Here is a 16,343-nt window from a genome sequence, read left to right on the forward strand (position 1 = left end):
TTCAAAAATACTTTGCCATTTACATTTTTTAAGACAAACAGTTACTTCCCTTTGATTTGCACACCTCTCCATCTGCTCACGGATACTCTGTCGACCAGCTCCAGACCTGCATGTGTCTAGCCCTCCAGCTATCCTCTCTTCCACGCTTGCGCCCTGCTACTTCAGGGCACGATGGGCAGCAGGCTGGAATTCCCACTGCTTGGAGGACTAGTTTTCTTCCCCTCTCCTCATTATCTGGCCCAGCCCCAGACACCTCCTTGCAGGGACAGAGAAGGGTGTCCTGGGAGGAGCAGTAGCCCTTGCTACGATGCTCTCACTCCCTCCAACCCAAGATGTGCTTTCCCACCATCTAAAATTGGGTCCAGGGTGGACCACTTACAGAAGCCGCAGCAGGGCCTGAGGGACTTGGGGGCACGTGCGGGAACTGCTGCTCTAGAGAAAAACATTTTCCGTGTTCCCTACAGACAGTTTTTATTTGTTTATGTTCAGATACAAATCTCTTCAATTGTTTGGGAATGATAGGTTTCTCCCCTTGGAACTGAAAAACACAACCTTTTTGAGATAGAGGTAGAGAAAAGCAGCTGGCATTCATAAGCTGCTGCTTGGCACGAACAAAGGATATTGAGATAAGACAGTGTAAAAGAAAGGTTTCTGTTCTCCCCATTAAGGGCCTGATTATGCACAGATGCAGTACAGGCATGGGGGAGGCTGTGGAAAGAGAAGGGGCTGTGAAGCAGCAGGATCACAGATACATCACACACTGTGGGAATTTACCCACCAGCTGCCTTAACACCTTAGCAAACCAAGCTGGGGTAGTATTTCCTTTTTTTTGTTTTTCTGGCTGTGTAGTCAGAAATATTTAATATGAGAGCAGTTCAAACACAAAGAGAGAGAGGAATGGAAAAAGTATACAAATATGGTCCATGGTTTTTATGCCTTTTTCAGCTCTGCAGAATTCTGGAAAACAAGATTTTATCAAAATCTTAAAGGTTCCAATTGTTTGAGCAGCTACTTAGGCAGATTAGAAAATGAAAGCAAAGAAGTGTGTAGACTAGTTTTCCTGCTTTTATTTTTAATTTTTAAAATTTTGATATTGAATATCTGTGGCATTTCAGTGAGATCAGGTCTGTTTGTATTTCTTTCTGAATTGTAATAACTTTGAAAAAAAACCAAAAGGGCTTAAAATAGTTCTTACGAGTAGAAACCTTGCCCAGGCCCCTGAACTGGGTTTATGTCTTGTTAGATAGAAGTCAATGGAAAACTCACATCAATGTCAATGCTTTGGGGCTTTTTTTGTTGCATTTATCATGCCCAGATAGACAGGTGATAGATAGAGAGCTACACATACCTGGAATATTTTTTCCATTAAAAAAGTGGCAGATATAAACAGACACTATTACAGTAACAAAATACTTCAGCACCAATTTCCAAAAATTCATTATGGTCTCCATTAATCAACGTATAACCTGTAATTATAATTTATAATATAAACATTATTAGAATAATAATTAGAGTTTTCTTTTTTTTAGATTTTTATTCCCATTTATTTCAGAATTAAAATTATTAGCAGAGGTTGACGGAATCTAAAATAGCATTCATACAGTGAAGAAAAGCATCAGTCCTACATTCTGTATTAAACTAAAACAGATAAGCTTACAATTAATTTAGGAAAACCCATTTGAAACAATTTATTTGAGTAAAAAAACTTCCCTAAGTGGATTAATTATATTTGTTGCTCAGATGGGTATAGGATCCATAAATGATCCCATTTTCTAAAGGTTGCTTTAAACTGTATCACCTAGATGAAATCAAACCTAGTGGTTTGATTATGAACCGCGTCAATCAAAACAGCAGCAGAGTCTCTTCATGGCTGAATACAGACCTTCAAAATCTGTGGCTAGTTCATCGTACGTCAATTCACCCTGAAGACAGTACAATCCATCTGAGCTGCTGGCTCGTCACAGCCTCCCATCCAACGCCTGGGTGCTGGTGCCCCCCTTCATTGGTAAGACACTGCCTGGTGTAGGGCCGGGTCGAGTCTTTCCGTGCACCCACAGTAAATGTCGACTCCAGTAGCCATCAGATTTAAGTGAACAATCCAAAGGAATCTCAGGTAGCAGGAGGCCACACAGGTTTCCTGGAAACTTTGCAAACTTGCCTTAGCGTGGAGGCGTTGCAGTGTCACCCAGCTTGACCCTGAATGCCAAGTCCAAAACCCATCAACTGCCGCTTTCACAGCCAGCCGGCTGAGCAGAAGGCAGAGCTGTACTCCATGGCCAAAATACATAATGGACCAGATCCTCATCCTATGTAAATAGGGAATTGACTGTAACACAGCTATGCCAATTGACTCTAATCAAGGCTCTGGGCCAAGAACTCAAAGGGCATGTCTACATGGCTCAGACCGGTGGTGTATTGCAGATCTCTGAGCTAGCTTCAAATACTGCACAGTGGAGTTCCATATTGGGATATTAACTTGGGTCCCAGAAGCTCCTCAGATTGCCAGTTACCTTGGCTACAACACATCATGATTACAGCCATGTACATACTGCTTTGTACGTGTCTTGTCAAGATCTCTGTGTCCTGTCATGTTACATGATATTGCGCCCAAAGTCACACAGATTACCTGGTGATAGCAATATTGAGGGTTTGTACACTCCCAAAGCAGCATCATTTTTTTTTTTTTTAGTTATGCTTGAATATAAAAGACTGTGCCCTGCTTTTCAAAATAAAACAGTTTTGCCACATATTCTTGTGGTCATGCTCCTGGTGGGAGATGCATTCAACTGCTTTTGTCTTCATTATGCTGCCCGTATCTAGCCCTTGAGTACCAGAGATGCTGGAAGGCTTGAAATCCTTCACAGTGAGCCCGGTGACTAAAAACTACCATCTACCTACCTGAAATGATTCAGATCCCTTCCTTGTGGATGGTTGGATCCGACGGACATGCACAGTCCCCCTGCTGATGGCAGCGGAAGGGCCACAGATGGAACGAGCTGGTCACTGACATCCCACTCCATCTTCCTGAGCAGCAAAACCAGCTGCGGCAAATGCCAGATTATTGTGGGGAAAATTATGTTACAAGCATCTTATAAGCAGTAGTAAATTTCTGTGAGTTTCAGAATGGCTCCTTTCACAAGTAACTTGAGATAACGAGTGTCTGTCTCCGTGTACCTACTACACTGATGTGCAGAGGGTTTATATAAATCAGTGCTGGAGAAAGGCCTTTTTTAAAGTTTGTGTTTTGGTCCATTGAGAGGGAGCAAACCAGTGGGTTTATTTGTTTTATCATGCTCACTGCTGCTTAAAAGAAGACAAAATGTGTCAAGCAGCTCATTAAAAGAGAGGACTGGATCTGTGTCAATATGCAAATGCTAATCCATTAGGACCCTGCTCATACACCAATCAATCAATTAACTCATCTGTCTCTGTATTGTTCATTATTTGAAAAATGCTTTTAATCATTTTACTATGCATTAATTAATAGCGTGCCTAGTTGAAAAGAAAAAAAAGAAATTTACCATTCCTTGGGGCTTAGATGTTCAAATATTTAGTATTCAGCTGTGATTCCATGATTAAGATGTATCACGTAGCCAAAGATAACACAGGGATTTTCAGGAGCAGAGATACAGGGCAATTTGATTTTATATCAACTATTTCACATATATATATTTTATAAAGCACTAGATACAGTAAGCCACTATATGTAATAGACTTACACAAAATAATTTCAGAATTGCACAAAGAGAAATCAAGAAGATAAAATATGTTTTTCCATCTGCTGTTTAAGAGGTATCTGTGGGCCAAAATAATAGCAAATGGACACAACCCCACTGAGTCAGAAATACTACAGGAGATAACGAATTTGGCTTAAAAAATTCAATGAGATAGCAATAGACAGAAATGCTGTTCCAGACAGAACTAAATTTGCTAAACAATAGTGACTTTCTATATTAAAAAAAAAAGAAGAAATGTATCAGATGAGGAAGGATGGGTCACAATGCGGGGATGAAAATTCTATACTAAGCAATAGATGTGCAGTGGGACAGGCAATCTGAAATTAATACAGAGGTATGTAGAATCATTTGAGAATAGGATGAGCTGAGCTTCCTGAATATCCTAGAAGTCAGGCAGCATTATTTTACATATGCCGTACGCTGGAGCTTGGGGATGTTGCAGGAAAAGGAAGAGCACCAGTCAAGGTGAGAGGAGAGTGATATACATGAGAATTTAAACAAAGGTGACAGTCGCAGAAAATGTCTGAGGCAGATTAATAGACACGGGAAAAATAGGAGCTGAGGAAAGTTGAGGATCAAGGATGAAATGAAGGTGACAAAGAGGTAAAGCAAAATGTGAAGGCGGGTTTTGAAAGAGTCAGGAGTGATTGTATGGGGCAAAAGGATGTTTCTCTGCAGTGTGCAGAGCTCTGTTTCCCTCCTTCAGATGAATATGGCTTTTACGCAGGTTAGTAATCCCATTAATGTAATTTTCTTTCGTATCAGCCATTGAATTCAGGGAAACTCTATACCTGAATACGGGCTCAGATGCAATGGTTTGCAGGCTCAGTGTTCAGCCTGACCTAACAGCCAATTTCTAAGCTGCCCCAGGGCCTAATCCTTGTCCCTCTGTCAGTGAGCTTTTGATGCTGTTTGCACCACCATGAATGAACCGCTCCTCTCTCTCACTGCAGCCTTCTTCATGTGGCCGTTACCAGAGTAATCTCCGTGTCCTGGGACAAAGAGAAATACAGTGCTGCTCGAGACTTTGCATTTTCTGCCTGCTCTGTCTTTAGTAATTTAGTCAAACAAGACTAGGAAAACCCATGCATTATGGACTGCCAGTTCTCTGCACACATCTGCCTTGTTAAGTATGACTCACCAAGCTCAAATTGCAGAGTGTTTATGCATTTGAAATCCTGAAGCTTTTACTGTAACAGAAGGAAAATGACTGATCCCCTTACTTAAAGGGTTGTTTTCCAAAATGTTACTAGACTAAAGATTTCTAGTAACATCACTAGTTCCACGGATAAAGCGTCAGGTTAGATTTTATTAGTGAATATATGCTGAGCAATGTGCAGAGTTTAAAATACTATCTACAGTTGTGAAATAACCCTTATTTTTATATTGCATCAGCTTATACTCTTTTTTATTTCTGACTTTTGAGAGTTGTGTTTATATATTCTATTTCGGGAGAATATTTGAGAATCTGTTCAAAAGAAGCATGGAGTAGTAAAATATGCAGAGGGCAGGACCTCACCATTTATAACTCAGGTCATGCCACTTATTTACTATTTATTACTCATATTATTTCCCCCTAATAATATTAATATACACTTTTGGTCCACCATGATGGTTTTTTTAGATAGAAAAATCAGCTTGTCCCTTTCCTGGATAATGTTTGTTCTGAAGCTCCTGAAAACAGAACCAGAATAATGGTGCACAAATACAGACAAATGAAGGCGCTTGTTCAAGGTCACCTTCCAGGCAAGTAGCAGAGCTGGGAATAGATAAATACTGATGGCAAGTGAGCCCTGTGGAAATGCCAAGGACAAAAGCATATGTTTTCTTTTGGGGGGAACTGTTGGGTGGGTAAGATAGACCTACTTGAATAATTAAACCTGTGCTCTAACCTACTATATTCCCTGTAACACTCACAATATACCAGGCTTTGGGGGAAAAACTGATGTTATGGAAGAGATGGCAGCTCTGGGCAGGAGCTGACTGCGGTCTGGTTCCTGAGCAGATGCACTGACCGAAAGGGCAGCTTCTAGGGAAGGGAAAGTTCCCCACACTACACTTTGGGTGCTTCGTAACTGCTTTCATAAGAGACAAAAGGGCTTGCTAGACATAACTGGTTAGAATATTTGTAAGTATGTACGATTTGGACTGAAATCTTTTAACTGATTAGGTTTTGGAAAGTTTTCTAGACTTTCAGAGGGTAAGAGAAGAAAAAATTATTTTTCTTCAGCTTTTTCATTATAATAAATGGAAGTGAATTTCTGCAAGAAATATCACTTGTAAGAACACAGAACATCTTTATTTTTTACCAGCTCTAATTTTGAACATTATACAAACACTGTGCCTTTCCCTGTTGTAGGAGGTGGAGTTTGCTAGCACGGCGTGAGTAACTCCTCTGGAAAACCACCATGCTAATGTGACGGGGAGTGGCCACAGGGTTTGGGAATCATTTCATTTATTAAAAAACATCATTCACTCACTGACAGGAGGGACAAACAAGCTACTGTGGCAATAGCCCAAGACGTGAAAGCCCTGGCACTCACTCCTTACTCTACCTCTGTGCTCCAGGCCTCAGACTAAAAAATTCTCAGAAGTGTTAAATTCTGAGATGTTTAATTTAATTTACCATCCATAAACTGGGAGTTTCAACCCTTGCCTACTTCACACAGGGTATTGGGTGGAAAAGAGCACATGATGTCTGTGGAGTTGTGTGGCCACAAAAGCCGGCAAAACATCCAAGGTCCTGTTGCTAAGGAATATTAAACAGGAATTCTGGGGGCAGAGGAGATATTGTATCCAACATTATCCCAAATTCTGGTGGACACAAAGGAAATGAATAAACTGGGACTCATTCATCTCAGTACCATTTAAAAGATTTGGACAATGAGTTCTCACTGGGAAAGGACAAAAATCACTAATGGAAGTTTTATTTTCAAGGCATTAAACAGGAAATTCCAAACAATGGAAAGTTTAAAACATTAAATCTAGCACGAAGACCATGAGTGTATTTCCTTTCATACGTATTTGTTTAGATATGAAGTGAGTGAAAAATATTTATTGCCTTTTCTTCAGTGGTAAAGGCAACATTTTTTAAAAGTCGTAGGCATCTGGTCATGGGATATGTTTATACATAGCTGAGGCCAGATAGGCTGCAGATTTTATGTGTTTTTGTATGGAGATGCAGAAATCGCACAGCTCTCCATGCCGATCTCCCCTGCATTCCTGGGAAGAGAGAACTGCAGAACTAAGCACTTCTGACGCTTGAAGAATTCACCAAGAGATGTTCGCCTAACCCTGTGATTACTTCTATCTGTGCCTATAAACATATTGTAAATCATTATGGTATGGGAAGTTGTCTCCTTGCATTGACTGCAGATAACAGATGACATTTTAAACAAGAGAAAAATGAAGTCCTCCCACTCCTGACATTTTCACCACTTCTTTTCTTTACTAATTTCCAATGTCAGAGACAGTTTGTGCCGAAGTGCTAAAGTGTTACTTCCATAGATTTGCAAAGTGAATTAAGCTATCCATCCATCTCCTCTGAAGAGCGTATTGATATGTTCCTTGCTGTGTGTGAGGGATGAGAGAAACAGCTTTCCAGAGGCTTGGTGATTGGTATTGGTGACTATATTTAAGAATTTACAGTTAGGCCACTGGTTTTGAAAAGAGTTGTATCGGTAGTTAGATTTTTGCCTTCTGCCTCTGAAAAGTTGTGACTAACTGTTCAAAGCTGAGACCTTCACCCGTTAGTACATTGCCTCGTACCCCAGCTCCCTCCCTGCCCTCCTCCTTTATCTCACAGAGCTGTTTGGCAGGTTTGTTGCCAGAGTTTGACATAGAAATCTGGACATACACTAATGAAAGGCCTGCACCTTTTAAACCCAGCCCCTTTTCAGTCACCATAAATGTCTTGTCCCCAGGAAATCTGTCCCCAGCATTTTTTTATCTACCAGACCTATGATCCTCCATGAGTCTCCCATAAGAAATATGAAGACCAGACTAAAAACCCTTCTCTGGAGCTATACAATCGCTAGTCCTGAGTCATCAAAAATGATGAGCAAGGTTTCCTGAAAGAGGAAGTCTTATAAAAAAAGTAAGTAAATAAGTAAAAGTGCACATGTATTGGACTCTCTTAATTCATTCCTATTTTCAGGGCTCCCAAGTTCACATTTTACAGTTTTATTTCATAAATTAGGGCTAGAATTTTATTTGAAAAAAAATCAGATGGAACTGCAACTTGAAAAAGGCTTTCCCCAACACCTCCAGGTATTACAATATCTTTAGAGAGAAATCCCAGTCATTGCCACTGACTTGAATGCACTGTTGTAAAAAAAAGTAATTTATGCCACTGTGCTCAGGAGTGGCTTTGAAGAATGAAGTGCTTTTAAATAGACACAGGTGCTTCTAGCATTATTAAAAATTGGTTCTCATAAGTAATTTTTTGGGGGAACTAAAAATAGTGGCACATGACATCAGTGAGACAATATAGATGATCCATCCTGGACTCCACCAGCTAGTGACTTTCTCTATTAGTCCCACATTTGTGTGTATAGACCTTTTCAAAAAACCAGCAGGGGCCCAAAGCAGATGAGCAGAGGGGTTAGTTTAGGAGCCTACACAGCTGATCACTGGCCTGGGACTGCGCATGCTTGTGTCTGAGTTCTCATTTGACCTCAGGAGAGATCTTGCACCCTCCCTCCCCCTTGTGCCTTATTTATCCTCTTTGTAAGATGGGGTTAATGACCTTGACTTCTTTTGTAAAGCACTGAGATCTGCCAATGAAAACTGTCACAGGAAGAAGGCTGGGACTGTTTTAATGACTGTAACGGTCATTCCCAGGGCTTTGGAAATAATGAAGATGGTACTGACCCAGAAATAAATCCTGTCACTAGATGAGTACTCATTGGGTGCAAAAATATGAACTGCGTCAAATACCGATTGCATCCCTTGAGTAGCAAATCTATTTCTCCCTCTATTTGGGGGTTAGCATCTTTTTCTGTGATATCTAGAGGATCCCTCTTAGCAGCATCCTGTGCCTGCCCAAGCAAAATATCTAAACAGTGATTAAATGCTTTGCTGAATCACACCTTCCAAGATTATTTGCTGGGAATTAACATTTTGTCTAATTCCTTCATGGAGCTATTGGATCCCACTGCTGTATTTCCACTTCTCTTCTGAGCCCCATTTGTAGAGCCAGCTAAACCCCTAATTCTTCTAGTGTGGTCTAGGCCTTCAGGTCTGAATGTCACCCCTTTCCCTTATCTCTAATAATCACAGCAATGCCATTTTGGTTAAGTACTTGATTTTCTCTTTTTGAGTGATATTCACCCCTGGGAGCTCTGTCTGGTAGGGCCACACCACAGAATAGTGGCTGCATTGCATCTAGAGATGTCTTGAACAAATGTGGTCCTGAACCCAACTCCTATTCTCTTCGTCTGCAGGTCTGGCTGCAGCTCCCAGCATAGCTATTAATGTGTCTTCCTGAATGGTTCTCCAGGACTTGTCCCCACCATGAAATCAGTAATGTTTTGACAGGGATTTTTGAAGAAAGCCAAGCCAAAGTTTTATCACAGTGCAAGTAGGAAACAAGTTGTAGGAAAAGACCATGGGATCAATAAATATCTTCAGCCAAAAAAACTTTTGTTTAAAAAAACCCTACTACGTTGCTTAAATTAAAACCCTGTTAAATAAGAGCAGTGACTACAATGAATCAGTGAGAAGTCCAAGGTTTTTGTTAGCAGGTTGTAGCCCATAGCGACGACAGACTGATTAATACTGAAACTGCCTCCAGCAAAGGGATCCTGTGTCAGGAGATGAGACCCATGCATTAGTCACAGAGGTCTCCTGGAGAGGCCAAGAGCACTTTCAGCCGTGCAGTTTCAGTCCGACAGTGGGGGTCAAAATGTACAAACTTGGAAATGGAAAGGAGAGAGTTTCACCGGGCTTGGGAAGTTTAAGATATTAATATGCATAACAAGATTTGAATCATTTCAATAGTTCCCATCCTGTTAGCTAAACAGGATCTAAATACTATGCTTTCAGAAAAGGTTGTTCTGTTGGGTTTTTAAAAAACATTTCCCTCTACTCTCCTTCTCCTCTCCCCTCTTCTCCCCTTTCGTAAATCTTTCATAATCAAGATACTTTTCTCATTACAATTGCTGTCTGACATAAAAAATGTTTTAAAATTCATAGCACATAGCTTGATGTTAAACTTTGCTCGATAATAGACCATTAGTTTACTTGATGCATGACTCGCTGAATACTCTGTACCAGTAAATATAACAAACTCATGATAATTACTATGTGTAACATGTTTGCATTCAAACATGACCTTGAACTTACTTCTCAAACATTTCAGAAATGTCAGCTATGATGATGATCTTTGTTCATTACTGCAAGGAGTTTCTGGGTCTGAATTGTGTAACACACATTTATATCTATTAAAAATGACACAGTAAAGCTATTTTTATTATTTTAAATTTTTAAAACATGTTTAAATCTCAGTAGCCCTCTGAGTCATGTGATCCTGTGACCATCTCAGCACTTTCAATCTAAAAGTCTATTAAAAGCTTTCATAAAAGAAACCTTATTTTATTTCAGAAGCAGTGACAAGGCCAACCTGTACATTTATTAACACCCTGCTGAAAAAGACAGGGGCATATACCAGTACATTTTGCTAAGAGGTATGTAGTCCTAGTTTAAAAAACAAATGTCATTATTTTGTGTAGAAATGAATGCGATCAGGTGTTCCTCTACACAGGAAAACATCCACAGCAAGTGAAGGCAATACAGTGATATAACCCCTGCCTTTTAAGCCACCTGAGCTTGCTGTTGATCCGTCAGTTCCAGCTGGATCAGGCCCTCCGCAGTGAACACAATAGCTCAGCGGTGAGTTCCCCTGCCTTGGGGCTTGTCTCCCGCTGTGGCCAGAGGGTGTTTGGGCCACAGGACAGACTGCTGTCTCCATTCTGTGGAGCCACAGCAGCTTGGTTGGCTGTCCTTGGTTTAGGCAGTGAGCTAAGGAGGCTACAGCTGACCAAATGTTCAGGAAACTTGCTATGGGAGAGAAAACATGTCAGCATGAGATACCATGATGGTGAAAACACACAGCTGCTGAAATATCCTGCCCTCTAGTAGATGACAGTGACCTTTAACTTACAGCTGAGCAGTGACCCTCACCTGCGCTGTGTTCTGCAATCATTTAATAGCTTTGCTCCCAGTGGAAAAAAACCCAATTCTCATAAGGAAGAAATTGGCTTAGGTGTAGGAACTGGTGTGATGTAAAACCTAAGTGACTGCCTCCAAACCAGAACATGATACCACCTCAGCTGGAACTGCCTGTACTCAGAGGATGGTGAGATTCCTTCCCTGCTTCCATCAGTGTCTCTTGCTCAAATGCTACATTCACGAAGAGTTAAAATTAGAGGGTCTCTGTCATTGTGCTAAAAGCAGCAGCCAGTTCCACTTCTCTGATGCCTGTTTGCTTCCAAAGCACCAAGACTGCTTTTAATAACAAAGTGAAAGTGACACTGGTGCCAGTCATTTATATTCCCCTATGCACATTTACATTCAGCTTCTCCTGTGTCTTTCCTAAATTAGGTACTGTCCACATCAGAATTCAAGCCATGCCAGCCACAGCTATGTTTAAATGTGGTTGCATACTAGTACGATTCCAGCATACCATTTCTGACCACAGGGGAACAAGGATTTTTAAACTGTTGTTGCTCTTTCCCTTCCCTCCCAAAGCAGTGTAAGCTGCACTGTGCTGTTGATGGCAGGTCAGGCCTCCAGTCGATATAAATTGTGTGACTTTGGGAAAGCCATACGTATTTTGACCATCTAGACTGATTCTTTTTCTCTGGATAGACCTACGGACCATGATTTGGTACCGTCATTATTCTGGCAGACAGAAAACACATGGATCGTGTTGCTCAGTTCATTACTGGAGGATGCTCAGACCTTCTGGGGAGAGACACAGAATGGCATAAAAAGAAAATCCTCTGGGACCAAAAGCATTGCATGAGAACGCTGTTAAACAGGAATAATAGCAAAAACACTCCTCATAGCATCTCAATAGCAAGGCCATTCCTTCCTCTTCAGAGGTTAAATGCTGCAGTTATGCCTAAAAAAAGTATTAATACAACCTTCTGAGCAAGAATTCTTTACTCAAAAACATGCCATGGATTCTGCTTGCTTTATACTACAGTTGGAAAATGGAGATTTTAGATAACACTGTGCTTTGACTTCTTTCACTCAGTGGAATAATGCACTAGTGTAAAACTGACCCCTGTAGTGATGATTCACGACTGTGGAGAATTCAGCCATTCAGACTTCTGCTTGAAGAGCCATTAAATATCAGCTTTACATGATGATGGACAAGTAAAATCCCCCGCAGTTCACAAAGTAGTAATGTGACATCTGCATTTTCAACCCCTCCGATACAAACTGGTCCAAAAACTGAGGTGTCAGAGCATGGATTGGGGCTAAAATTCATAAATCCAACTGGAGGTAGTCCGCTAGTTTGCCTATTGCTATTCGTTGAATGATGGAATCACCTTCCTCATGCAGAAGTCAGGTTTAAATCCTTGCCTATGCCTTAGCTCATATGACTGAAAACTAGGCTGTGGTTCACATGCAAACTCTGCTGTAGACCTACGTAGGACAGAGGATGCATTTTTGACTCCTTAAGGTGAGAGATAAATTGCAACTAGAACAGGAAGTTGCAAATTTTTTTATATCATGAAGAAAAGCAGTACAAAATTGTTGCAAAAACACTTCTAACAGGGCAGACTATGCAGTTTTTCAGATAGGAGAAATAAGTGCTTAAATCTGTAAGAATACTGTTTCTCCAAAAGATCTTGGAAGCTTTTAAGGGAAAAGTATCTCAAGTTTCTATTTGGACACTATCTTGAAAGACCTGGTACTTGGCTTTTCTACCCAGGCCTGAATGTACATATGCACCCACCGCTAGCAAGTGGTGTAAATGGCAAAATGAATTCGTTGAGCACACTGTTGACTATGACGGCATTTCTGTGGAAGGTCTGAGAAAGGGATCATTGGTAAGGGAAGGAACAGTGCTTGTTTCTTGATTAAGGAGGTGGGTTCGTACCCAGGAGATCAATCTGTGCAACAGACTTATTAACTGGCGTTGGGTAAGCCACTTCAGTCAGGGCTTTGGGAAGCCACTAATATCACACTTAGAAATGTAGGCAATAAAACTGGGAATGAAATAGCTTTTTGCCCCAGACCTGTCAGTAACTTCCCCTCTGCTTTTGGTCTACCACTATCGCAGCAGAGCATTCATCATCACGTGTCTCACCACCCTTCTGCCTGGCATTGCTGATTTGGAGATTGCTTGCTGATGGCCAGCAGAGATTACAACAGCCATACAAACTGAATGAGTGCTGAGGGGCTGCCCACAGTCACTCTTTTGTAGAGAAACGAAAGGAAGGTTTAGTGAGAAACTCAATACCACTTGTGAGAAATACCACTTTTGATTCACCTATTAAGAATCTATTCCTTTTACTTTTTAAGGAAAAACTAAGAAGTAAAAAGGTAAAAGTATATTGCTTTGTAAGTCCTGTGGGAGGGAAGCCTTTAATGGAAAAGTATCTCAAGTTTCAATTGGGATACTATCTCAAAAATTTCTCAAGATCATAAATTAGAATAATCTAATTGGACCTACCTCATTTTTATACCAGCTAAGAATGCGACCCTCAACATCTGTGTGCAGAAATCTTCAGTCAGAAATTATGCTTCTTTATAAAAGTGTTTCAAAGCCTTTGATGGGCTGTTGAATGGCAAATTGCAGTGTTCTAGGCACCTTCTTTAACTTAATGGAATAGTTGTGCAATTAAAGAGATAACATATTTTTGGTGCGGTGTACATTTGAGTACTGCTAGTTCTGCCTTCCTGTAGAATAAAAAACTTTGTTTAATGGGAATGGCGAAAAGCAGTAGGTGGATTAATTTGTGTTTGCGGTATGAGAAGGAGTTTTTATTTTTCAAACAGAAACACATTATTTTGATTAACAGACTTTCAGCCTTCAAAATGCCTTTGCTATATTCATGTTTGGGTGAAAAGCGTTTGTTCACCTTCTAATAAGCTTTTATACTACTGCTGGCATGACTTCTTACCACAGGTTTGCCACAGGAACCATGATTCACACTATCATGTGTTCTGGACTACTTAAAATTACAGTTATTAAGCAGTTCTGAGAAAAGCAAAGCTCTTAAAGATCAGCACATCCTGCAGGGTCTCAACTGTTTTACAAATATGTCAGGTATCTCGTCCCTGCCACCCACCCCACTGCGAATACAGACAGGCATTTTTTATAGGGTTAGGTCCAGAGCTATATCCTGCAACAATCTCTTTTGACCCATCCTTCAAAAATGTTCTTATTTTTCCCTCCTTAGTTCTCTACTTTTCCCTTCCACCTTCCATTTTTTTCCTACTACTTACCACTTCATGTTTTCACTTCCCTAATACTATTACAGTGTCTTCCTAGCTCTCTTTTCTCTTTAGCTCTCGTCAACCCTTCTTTCACTTCACACTTCCCCCTACACCACAATCAGTGTGCGTAGAAAAAGCGACCTGGGTCCTGCTATGACATTAACCAGTATCCACCAGAGCCAGATTCGGGTTTCCCTTACTGTCAGTCTTGCCAGGATACTGAATTCAGCAAAGTTTTTGCTGCTTTTGGAAAAAAAAGTTAGGGGGGGGGAAAGTTAGAAATCCCTATTGCAAAGGGCAGTAGTGGGTTTTGGTTTTCGGATTTTTTTGTGTGTGTGCTTTTTTTTTTTAAGTGGGTGTGCCAGTCATGCTGGGGCCCACAGCTTAAAATAAATAAAATCCTGGGTTGACTGTGCTAGCTAATTTGTGAGATAAGCCTTTTATGTTGGGGATTTTGTCTGGACAAAGTGAACGGGCTCGAGAGCTGAATATGCAGGCAAACCACTTACCGTGCCTCTTGCATCACTCGCACACATAACTAATACGTTAATCATCAACGTTCAAACACAGTTACCAGATATGATGCCAGAAATAACTTCTGTCTCTGTTATTTTTGTTGGCCTACCATATTTCTTCGCTTTGGTCTCTTGTTTCTAACCTTCATTCACTTTTGGTTTTGAAATCAGTGGACAGATCAAGAGCTTCATAAAGCCCGTCATTCTCTAACTTTGCCTTTGTATGAAATATCCCCCGATACGCCAAGCATTGCCCTTGGTTATTAACTTTCACTTAACAGAGTATGAATTAATTTACCACGCTGACACGGGCAGTTTGAGGCACAGCATGAGTCACAACTCATGTTAGAGTTTGTTCAATTATATCCCAGTCATTTGAGCTAATTGAGTCAAATGATACAGTGTCACAGGACTTACTGTAAGTCCAGAGGATTTCTCCTTCTGCCTAAGCTGCTCATCTTCAGCTGTCAGCAGCCCACGGCGCAGCCGCCGCCAGCCCCGGCAGCCCGCGGCAGCCCGCACCCCCGCCCGCCGCCGCCGCGGCCACCCGCCTCCTCCCCACCGCAGCCCAGGCGGGCCTCGGGGTGCCCGCCGCCCCTGGGGCAGCCCGCGGGGGGCCCCGCGCCGCCCGGCCCCGCAGCCGCTCTCTGCCAGAGCTGTGAGCTGCAACCTCTTGCGGCTTTACTCGGAAGAGGAATGGAAAGTCACGGCGTAAAGCTGAGCTCGATGTGCTCTGCTGCGGAGCTTGGGTTCGGTGCCCAGGGAGGGCGGCCGCTTCGCTTCTTGCACTGCCTTTCCCATAGGCGAGTCCTCCGTTCGCGATGGGAATAGTCCCGCTGGACACCGGGCAGCGTGGCACTGGCGTTCACTCCTGTGCCGTCATAGAGCATCGCACTTAAACGGGCACGTTTTACTTGGACTGTCAACTACTCCGCAGACATAAATTAAGTTAGCCTCCTGTCAGCCCTCGGAGATCAACAAAGAACATTATGTCTGTTTTAGAGGCAGATAATCTGAGGCACAAGGAACCTGAGACAAGAAGCTTGGCTGCCTAAAATTAGACACCTCAGTCCAAATGAATAGATTGTGAAGCCATTGCTCTTATTAGAAAACAGCTATTCCCCTCCAACAACGTCAGGAAGACTGCTGTATGTGAAGCCTTTGAGCTGTGCTTCACAGCCATGCATGGTAAAAGCTGGGGGGGGCATTTAGACACTAAGTTCCCAAAATTAAGCCTAAAGAGTTTTTTTGCACTGAGATTATTTTCAAGGGAAAATGTGACCCTTAACCAAATCAATTGTTTTGGATTGTAAAAAATCAGTCTTTAATCACAAAATGCCTTCACCAGAAAAAACTCTCTATTTTCTTTGGAAAAGTGATTCATTTATCACTCAAATACTAAAATAGTACTTCACGTGAAATTAGGACAGCAGAACAACTGTGAGGGTACACTCTGAAGCAGAGTCCAGACACAACTTTCAGACACCTCGGTTTTGGATAAGGATGAGCCCCAGGAAGGCTTCTCTTGTAGGTTACAGAAACAGGGGCGGGAATTCTGCTGGGGCTTTTAAGTCAAGTTTCACTAAACCCTTCCCTCATTTGTCTGCACTCAACCTATGAGAAGCGAGAGTCGTTC

The 16,343-nt window shown here is 41.6% G+C and overlaps 2 long non-coding RNA genes across 2 annotated transcripts in view; one reads left to right on the forward strand and one right to left on the reverse strand.

The window, feature by feature from the left end:
• Nucleotides 1-1,536: 1,536 nt before the first annotated feature.
• Nucleotides 1,537-15,375, reverse strand: LOC142052415 (uncharacterized). The gene is made up of 3 exons (XR_012658829.1): nt 15,125-15,375; nt 2,899-3,041; nt 1,537-2,306 (listed from the first exon to the last, which is right to left on the reverse strand). It is a non-coding gene; the product is annotated as an uncharacterized LOC142052415 (long non-coding RNA).
• LOC142052414 (uncharacterized) overlaps nt 15,237-16,343 on the forward strand; it is a 49,345-nt gene continuing 48,238 nt past the window's right edge. Inside the window, exon 1 of the long non-coding RNA XR_012658828.1 lies at nt 15,237-15,895. This is a non-coding gene — a long non-coding RNA (uncharacterized LOC142052414). The remainder of the gene's footprint in view (nt 15,896-16,343) is intronic.

This window comes from Phalacrocorax aristotelis, chromosome 2 (genome assembly GCF_949628215.1).
Source record: "Phalacrocorax aristotelis chromosome 2, bGulAri2.1, whole genome shotgun sequence".
Lineage (NCBI taxonomy): Eukaryota > Metazoa > Chordata > Aves > Suliformes > Phalacrocoracidae > Phalacrocorax > Phalacrocorax aristotelis.